This window comes from Talpa occidentalis, unplaced genomic scaffold (assembly GCF_014898055.3).
Source record: "Talpa occidentalis isolate TD23 unplaced genomic scaffold, MPIMG_talOcc4v2.1 talOcc4.3, whole genome shotgun sequence".
NCBI classification, from domain to species: domain Eukaryota; kingdom Metazoa; phylum Chordata; class Mammalia; order Eulipotyphla; family Talpidae; genus Talpa; species Talpa occidentalis.
Window position 1 is genome coordinate 146,214,530 of NW_023603184.1, and position 5,366 is coordinate 146,219,895.

The window sequence follows — 5,366 nt, forward strand, 5'->3', positions numbered from 1 at the left end:
GAGCAGCTCTGAGGGTGAGACATGCCCTGGGGTCCCCCCCCCTTTCATGTCTGGCTCCTCTGGGGTCACTTCCACCTCCTCCCTCTTTCCCTCCGGGCTTCCTGGAAGCTCCTCTGTTCCCTCCAGCCTCACCTCAGGCTGCAGGCACAAAGCAGCCTCCACTTAAAGGCACCTTAAAGGCTCCCCAGCTTGGCTCCACCTCTGCCCCCACCACCTTGAGCTGCTTTTTTTTTTTTTTTTTTGAGGCATGTTTATTTATTTATTTGTTTGTTTGTTTATACATGCACTGTGTACAGTCAGAAGACCTGGAGGGTGAGAGAATTCACCAGAGCCAGAGCAGGCAGAAGGACCGAAGTACACTACTGAGGGGAGCAGCGGGCGGATGGGGGACCCTCCTCAGGTGGCCGGGGAGCAGCCGGGGATCGAACCGGCGCTGCAGAGGCCGCGGGCAGCTTCGCAACCCAGCGCTCAACCGCTGCGCCACCCCACCTTGAGCTGCATTTACCTCTGAGGGACTTCCAGAAGCCTAAGCACCTCCTCCCCAGCCACACTGGGGGGTGCTGGCTTCTCTCCAGCCTGGCCCCGGGCTCCCCCTGCCTGGGCCCGGCAGAAGCACTGATCTTTCCCTCTTCCCACCCCCTGCAGCCCTCTCAGCTCAGGGAAGGGTGAGCTTGGAGGTCCCCCTCCTACGGGGCAGAAGAGGCTGAGGACAGATGGGTGCACAGAGATGCTTTGGGGGCTTTGCACAGAGAAGCAGATTCCTGGGGGCTGGGGCTCTTCCCTGGGGTCCTCCCCTGACCCTCCAGGCCCTGACTCCCTCCCCGGGCTCCCTTCCTGTGGCCCCATTCCTGACACTGCCCGCCCCCCACCCACCCACCCCCCCCCCCCACCCCCACCCCCGCCCTCAGAGCTGGGGGAGGACAGAGGAAATGTGGCAATGTGCAGGGCACTGGAATTACTTTCACTTCTCTGTTCCCCACTTGGGCGGGGCTTCTCTGGGAAATGGGTTCCTGAGCTTCTTGCTCAGGGTGGGGCCAGCCAGTCAGCCTCCTCCCCCAGGCTGGTGAGACTGAAAGGACAGAGCCCGGCTGCTGGACCAAGCAGGGGCAGGGCGGGACGCTGGCCGAAGAGAGCAGAGACCTCAGCACCAGGTCAGTCTGTCCCTCTGGACCTTGCCTTTTCCCTCTGGCCAGGCTGCTGCTCTGGGGTGTCTCCTGCAGACACTCAACGAAACCTTGGCTCGGGGCGTCGGGACAAGATCCCCCACTGGCCATGTGCTGAAAGGCAGGCGTGGACCATGCAGCCAGCACTCCGGGTCTTTTCAACAGCAGCGGGAGAGCTGCTAGCCTGAGTCCAGCTGATCTTGTTTTAGAATGAAACCGTCTCCAGGTTAGATTTTACTTCCATCCCATTGTTTTTCATTCCTCTGTTTATTTCAAATCCATTTTGTAGTAATTCAAAATTTAAAAAAATATACTGGATGCGTGGGAATCTCTACTGGATGCGTGGGAATCTAGCTTAGATCAGGAGAGACTGGACTTTCTGAGTCTTGTGCTGAAGTCCTCCTAGTCTTCGAGTTTTCTTCAATCATATCTTCCTTTTCTGCTTCAATCCATTTATACTAGCTTCTACCCAAAACCATTTTTGTTTCAGATATATTGGCTCTTCACAGCCTATCCTTTACATACATACCCTTATAGCCTTCACAGGCCACCCAGAATCTTTTTGGCATTTATTCATGTTACCCTTCCTCCCTAGGATGTCCACCGAAGACCAGGACACAGATCAAAGGATTTTCTGTCACCTTCTATTCAGTCACTTTAAAAGACATAAACTGGGGATTTGCCAAAAAGATGCCCAAAGAAAGACATTTCCTCTCCTTGAAACCCTCCATGACTGGGGGTTCATCAGCGACAACCTGTATGAAGTAAGTGAAGTTTTTATGTCACGATCTGTCTCACTGGCCCCCACATAGCTTATGCCTTGCTATCCTAAATCCAAAAGTCAGGGCACAGCTAGGAAACTGAGGAGTCTCCTACGGATGGGGGACCTTGTCAAATATTGTTGTTCCAAGTGTTTCTCTAAGATAAAAGGCAGAGGAGAAGGAGGCATGTCCAGAGACAGCCCTGCTCTAACCAGAGGAACTGGGGCAGTGGTGCCCGCTGGAGTTGGTTCTGTAACAGGGTGGTCCCCAGGAAAGGGGGAGGTCCCAGCTTCCCTGCCCCACCCAAGGAAGGGTGGAGCTGAGCAGGGAGAGGAGAAGCTGCAGAAGAGACTGAGGAAGGAAGAAGCAGGATGGAGCCAGGAGACCTGGAGGAGGCGCATGGAGCCTAGAGACACGTGAAGAAACTGTGCTTGTCTTTTGGTCGTGGACTGGGTGACACAGATGTGGGTGAGACCCGTGGGGAGGTGACAATGGCAGCTTTTATCTGGATGTTGATTTTGCTCTTTTCCTTCCGGGCTTGTCTGGTTGTTTCTGACCCTTTTCTGTGGGTCCCCACTGGAAGATGCTTTAGACTTGTGGCAGGCTTTGGGGCCTTGTTCTGGGCCGATCCCATTTGGATGGAGTTTTACCCATGAGGAGATAGGTATCTTTGGGTGCTTCATTTAGAAACTAGACTCTTTGCCTTTCCTGTATTGTTTCCTAGTTTTATTAAAGTTCCTTCCCATTAGTCTCAAGTGTTTTGTGTTGATGCGGCGGATGGCAGAACCCATTTAGAATAGGCAGGTTTGCGGGGTTTGGGCTGCCCCTGGCTCTGTCCTATAACAGGGTCAATAGCACTGGAGCTAGAAGTCTTGGCATCTGGGTTAATGTCAACAAAAGACGTCTTTGGCAAGACATGCAAGTCTCCTCTCTGCCCGATGCACAAGCTTTTTCATGGCCAAGTTCACACAAGGAAAGAACCATCACCAGGCTTCCTGGAGCCCGTCAAGTCAAGTCAGTAATGGAGAATGGGCAGGGTGGTCCTGTCAACAGAACTTATCCCCTGCTGAGCCTCTGCCTGAAACCATTTGCCAGGTTCTTTAAGGGCCACACGATTGTGTTAAGTGTGAACCCACTTTTATTCCTCAAAATCTCTTCTTACGTGAAATGCATATGAGGGTGGAGAGATCAGATTCACAAATGGATATTTTTAAGAAGGAAGGATTTCCTTGTTTCATCTAGTAACCAAATAGACAGAGGTTCTATACCTTTCCATGAGAAGATACCTACGCGGAGAGCAGGAATACATTAACACAAAATCATTTTCTGGAACTCTTCTGTAAGGTAAAAGTGTGTGTTTATATTTTCTCCATTTGTATTTTTTAGGATTGTCAAGAATCGTGTAGAAACCTGGTTCCTGTACAAAGAGTGGTGTACAATGTCCTCCATGAACTGGAGAAGAAAGCTGATGGGAGATTTCTAGAAGCATTGTTCAGCGAGAACAACATGAAGGAGTACCCAGACTTACGCTATGTTTTTGAAAATGGTAACTAGATTTATTCTCTACCTTTTGGTGTCCAGGGCCAATATTTTTTTGACAAGTGTCTATGAGCTCTTACCACATGCCACACACACAGCTGTGCAGGGGGCACACAGCAGTTAACAAACACACACTCATGCTGACCTTCTCAAAGTTTATGCTACGTGGCTTCACAGAATGTGCTGAGGTGAAGGGTGGAGGAGGTTGGGGCTTTTGCTTTGTCTTACTAATGGCTCAGAATCCTCCATCTCTGTACTAATTTCTCAGTCACAGGCCTTCCTCTTGTTGCCTGGGTGGCGGCAGAGCCCATCTCCTTAAATGCGCTGCCTGCCCGCTGGCTCTGGCTTGGAGGCTTTGCCCAGGTGCTGGCTTCTCAGGTTTCTGCCTGGTCTTGCTGCCCTGCTTTGATGTCATGTCCAGCTGTGGCCAATGGAGGGCGGTGGTGACCATTCCTTGTGGCGCGGTGGGGTTGGGGGTGCGCTACCTGCTGCAGAACTATGGCTGCTAGGGCCTGCACCACTCCCCAACCCCCACCCTACTGTGCACCCAGGGCCCCTGGACAGCAGGCCTGGAGCACTCTCCAAACATCAGACAGGCCTCCCAGTAAACCCGTTGGCACATTAGCAGCTAGCGGCCCCTGTCACAAGTCTTAATCGCTCTTATTAATGCTGTTGAGCTATTCAAAATTAAATGATGCCTTTATGGCATTCATCATCATGATTGAATTTGCTGGTCATTCAGAATATCCCACATGGTGATACTGACGACATGTCATTGAATGTTCTCAGAAACTTCATGTTGTTGGTGTTGCGTCCCCATTTTTCAGAGGAGAAAGAATCAGCTTAGGGGTCTATTGTTATTTGTGTGAGTTTGCACAGCTGAGGTAGGGTGAGGGTAGAAGGTGGAGATCAAGTGAGGGGGGTAGAAATTGGTGGAACGAAGTGGGTCTTCCCAGTGTATCCATGGCGGGGATCCCTGCTATGTGGGTCCTTGGCCCCCATCCCAGACCCTAAAGGGTTTTACTTCTCTGTGCAGGGATCAGCAGTGATGACTCCAGAGATGGAGAGGAGCTGCCAGAACCCTCCACCTCAGCGCAGAAAAGGGGGCCTGGTAAGAGAGGGGCAGTGGGGCTGGAATGCAGGGTCAGAATTAAGGGCTGCTGTTACCTGAGGCATCTTATTGTGAACTCGATCGCTACAAGGGTCTGGTTTATCCTGGAATCTGTTCTGTGCATTTATTTTACTTGAAATTTCAGGGAAATGCGGAAAGTTAGGAATTCATAATTGGTATTCTCTCTGTATTTTTGATGGGCTATTATTAATCTACATATGCACCCAAATATCGCTTATATTGTAGAAATAGGCTAACAAAGCAATGAGTTTGTTTTGAAACTAGTTGCTCTAAATATAAAATTTTGCATTTAGACAGTGATTTCTACAGAGAAAAAGCTAAATATTCCTTTACTGGTACATCTTACCATCCTCTGGTCACAAATTCTGTATCTTTGCAAAAGAACTCATCCGCTGGCTCGTGTCTACAGAAATCAAGACTTGAGATCAAGTGTTCTGAAAACTGCCATATTGTTCTTGGCAGAGTTCTTCAGCAAGTCATTGGTTTTTCAAAGGACCTTTGCAAACAATATCTTGCTTTTCCTTTACACCAAATTTAAGGGGTTGGTAGGGGGGGACTTGCCCTAGCAGAGAAAAAAGCAGTCCTGCAGCTCCTGCAACGTTGCATGGAGATCAGGGGAGAGACAATCCTAGCTTCCTGGGTTCTGTGCTATTTCCTGTGTAAATTTAAAGCTCCCATTGGCTAGCAAACTGGTTGTTTCCTCAACCACCCTGCAGCCTATGATCTGTAGCTCTTTAGTGCACAAAGTGTTTTGTTTTCCTTCCTACTTTT

The 5,366-nt window shown here is 50.1% G+C and overlaps 1 long non-coding RNA gene across 1 annotated transcript; it reads left to right on the forward strand.

The window, feature by feature from the left end:
* The first annotated feature begins 1,350 nt into the window (after positions 1–1,350).
* Positions 1,351–3,465, forward strand: LOC119254876 (uncharacterized). Its single transcript, XR_005127400.2, has 3 exons — positions 1,351–1,389; positions 1,759–1,927; positions 3,311–3,465. It is a non-coding gene; the product is annotated as an uncharacterized LOC119254876 (long non-coding RNA).
* Positions 3,466–5,366: the final 1,901 nt, after the last annotated feature.